The sequence below is a fragment of the Teleopsis dalmanni genome, chromosome 1, assembly GCF_002237135.1.
Source record: "Teleopsis dalmanni isolate 2A chromosome 1, ASM223713v2, whole genome shotgun sequence".
Classification (NCBI taxonomy): Eukaryota; Metazoa; Arthropoda; class Insecta; order Diptera; family Diopsidae; genus Teleopsis; species Teleopsis dalmanni.
Genome location: NC_051846.1, coordinates 132,948,780 through 132,953,078, shown reverse-complemented (window position 1 = coordinate 132,953,078; position 4,299 = coordinate 132,948,780).

Genomic DNA, 4,299 nt, shown 5'->3' with positions numbered 1-4,299 from the left:
CTATCTGGGTTTAGAAAATGTCATAGCTGCACGACTGCTATGTTAAAAGTACTAGAGAATGTTCAACTCAGCCATAATCAAAACTTGATTACATATTTATGTCTATTTGATTTTTCCAAGGATTTTGATAGCGTTGATCATTCTCTGCTTTGCAAAACACTTTTCAACACCTTCTTATTTTCTAAGCCGGCAGCAAAATCTAAGTTGTAGTCTGTTGTAGTATCGAATGAGTTTTTAAAATTCTTCATACTAGAGTTCCTCAAGGATAAATTTTGAGTGTCCTTTTGTTTTCAATTTATTATATATAAAATATGGCTTTTCAATTTGTTAATATGCTTAATTGCATGCATATATTGATGACATCCAAATGTATATTTGTTGTGATTTCAACGCTATTGAAAATCTAATTCAGAAGATAAACGTTGATTTAAAGAATATTAACGCTTGGGCCGTTCAAAATAATATGCTACTTAATTCCCAAAAATAACTATTTTGCCAATAAGTAGATTAAAAATAAATGTCAATAGTTTACCTCAGATGCCTATTGGGCAATCATTTATCAAATACAGCACCTTTGTTAAATGTTCAGGTTTTTTTACCTAAACACTAACAGACATGCTTCTGACCACGTAAATCAAGTAGTTAGAAAAGTATTTGCTTGCCTTAGATTTACTCGCTGCTTGTTGGTAAAACAGTTAGTAATTCTTATTATTATCTTTTCCTCTTTAGTTTATTCTTAATAAGATGCGGTGTCTATTGCGAAGTTAAGAAGCTTAATCATTTCCATGACACGATATGTTTACGGTGTTAGAAAATTTAGTTTCACGAATGCAATATTATACGACATGGAACAAGTTATGAAAATTTGTATCTTTATGTTTCTGTTTAACTTGGTTAATGCTGAATTCCCTGAATACCTTTTAAACTGTCCGCAACACTCATAATCCAATAGATCTCTTTTATTTATTATCCCCAGATCTAACTTTGCTCCCACAAGTTTCTTCTTTATCCATTCTGTTGGAGTATGGAATTCGCTTTTATACAATACTGCTGATTAATAAGGTATCACCCGTTCTGACGATTAATTCTATTTCTTAGTTGTTATTTTTTAATTGTTATTTTTTGCTAATATCTCTTCTGTTTGCAATATTTAGTTATCTGTTCTAAATATTTAAACCTAAATTTTTTTAATTTTCATAATCATTTTTGCTCTATTATTTAATAATTTGTAAATTGTTATTTATAATGTGTATATTATTTATCTTTTAAGAGATTTATGCGGTAAGGGTTATTCCCTTAACGCATTTTTTGAAATAAAATATATAAAAAAATAAAATTAATATAGTCAAAACAAAACTTGAACAGTCTTATTCAGAGCCCACTAAACGCAGCCGTTGTTTGAACATGTTTGTGCAAAGGTGTTAACCTAAGTATAGCCTCAAGTACTACAGTTAGACTTGTCATTAAGAGGCACGCAAGTCTCTCAAATTTCATGCAAACAGTAATAGATTCAGCTTGTGTGACCTTTTGGCAGGAAACTAGTTTATTTATTGAATCTTTCTAAATACAAATTGACAATAATTTTGCAAACTTTAAAAAACCAACATGTATGTTATTGAGCTACTGTATTCATATTTATCATATTCACATCATATTTATTTTTTCTTAAGGCGATTTAGGACGTGTGCGAGTTAGGCTAAGTTGCGTTCTAAGGTCGTGTGCGCGTTAAGCTAAGTTGCGTTCTAAATGAGGGAAATTCTAAGTTGTGTCGATAATATAGTGATGTGTCGATACGTGTTGATAAATGGCTAAATGTGTGCAGTGCAAAAAATCCCAAGAAAAGTCCCTTTGGTTTAGCATCCACTTAGCCTAACTCGCACACGTCCTAAATGAGGGAAATTCTAAGTTGTGCCGATAATGTAATGATGTATCGATACGTGTTGATAAATGGCTAAATATGTCCAGTGCAAAAAAATCTCCCATTTGGTTTAGCATCAACTTAGCCTAAATCGCACACGTCCTTAGTTTGGTTGTTGACAGTGACGTTTTTTGACATAGCACGGAACACTCGTAGCTTGACGGAAAACTTTATTTTGTACTCTCCAAATTTTTTCTATATTTGTGTTTCACACTAAACACCATAGTTCTATACCATAGATCCAAATGGGCTTTAATATTGATTTATAAATCAATAATTTGTTATCGAGAATGAGTTGCGATTTAGAAGCCAGTACAATTCCTTATATTTAAGATTTAATTGGCATCTTTTGGCTTTTCCATATGAGCCTTCTATTTAGATAAATTCCCAAAGATTTCACAGAATGTGATTGAGCTATGTCCACATTATTGATTTTAACTGCAGATTATGCTTCTGTCCTTTAATTAAAATTTGCTTGAACATATTTCATTTCATTCACCTTGATGCTATAGTGCGGTCACGATCAGTACTGACTACAGCAGTGTCGTCAGCGAACGTCGTTAGCAAATTGAGTGGTTATTGTAGAATGTCAGCTGTCAGCAAATATTGCAGAATGTCAGCTGTTATGGTATAGAAGTAGTATAGAAATGGCCCAAGAACAATGCCCTGAGAAACTTCAGCGCTACTATCGTACTCTTGCGAAGTAAAAGACTTGTGTTTAATCCTATATTGATCAGTCAAATCGGATTTTAGTGAGTGCGTTATTTTAAATAAAAGTCCCTCAAGCCACATTTTATCAAATCTGTCAAAAATAAATACAGAGTTAGCGTAGTTTGATATATATTTGTATTTGTGTAGATCACAATACAACAAAAAGCATACAAGCAATAGCAATACTAGCGTGCACAACTTCACTCGCCGACGTTCGTAAACAGACTGCCTCACTTTATTTTTGACAACTCGGCCTTTCCTGATAATTCGTCATCATCGCTGGAATAGTTATAAGAATTTTCGTCGACATCTAGAATTGGTATTAAAGCGCACCAAGGCTTCATATGATCACTGAATACAACATTTGTGTAACGCCTTTGAGTAACACTTCGATCTGGTAAATCTTCTACAACGTAGCGATCATTGCCTAATACTTTTGAAACAATATACGGACCTTTAAACGCAGGATCGAGTTTGTGACTTTCGCCTGACGCTGTTGGAACGAAATTGATAACCACCAAGTCGTCTTCTTTAAACTGATATGGTTTTGTATGCTTTGAATCATAGCGCTGTTTCCATTTTTGTTTCTCAACCTTGATGTTGATTGCTGCTTGTTGTTGATTTGTTATTACATCAGTTTTCCCTTCTGAACTATCTACTAATGCCTGAACTATTCTGTTATATGATACATCTTTTGGGTTAAAATCAGAGTTCGGAATGTGGTGCACAAAATCGCACACTGCACTGTGCGAGTGGAAATTATTTTTAAAATATGCACACGCACATTTGTGGTGTTAACAAAAAAAATGCACGCACTCAAATTTGTTGTGCGATTTTAAATTTCACATCGCACAAAGCGATGATTGTGCACACAGATTCATGCACACACATTTGTGCTGTGTTTTGGACATGTGGCAAGGAACTGTCAGAGCTCCAAAGACTGGTCAAAACACTGCTACAAGTGTGGTGGAGAGGACCACCTTGCTAAAGCGTGTCAAGGTGCCCCTCACTGCCTACTTTGTAGAACTGACACAAATATTGACGCTAACCATATTACGGGAGGACCTAAATGTCCCCACTACTTGACTGCCCGCCGGAGGATACTAAATAAAAAAAGATGAAAGTTTTACAGCTGAACTTAAACCACTGTGAAGCGGCACAGGATCTGTTAAAGCAGACTGTACGCGAATTAAAAATAGATCTAGCTATAATGAGCGAACATTATAGTACACTAGACAATCACTGCTGGGCTACCAGCAAGTGCAACAAGGCATCGATATGGACTTGTGGTAAATTCCCACTAGAGAAGGTCTTCGACGGAGGGGAAGCATACGTAAAAAGTACAGTGAATGGAATAACGTTTTTCAGCTGTTATTTACCCCCCAGTCTATCAATCGAAGAATACAAACAAAGACTGGACAATATTGTTAGCGACGCTAAAAATATGAAGCCGATAGTGATTGCCGGTGACTTCAATGCCTGGGCCATTGAATGGGGCTCAACATTGACAAACCCCAGGGGAGAGTGCCTCCTAGAAGCATTGGCCACCCTGGATGTAGTATTACTGAACTGCGGCCAAAAGGATACATTCACAAGGAACGGTAGAAGCTCTAAGATTGATTTGACATTTATCAGCGATCCACTAGCTAATTCAACTGAGTGGCAAGTGT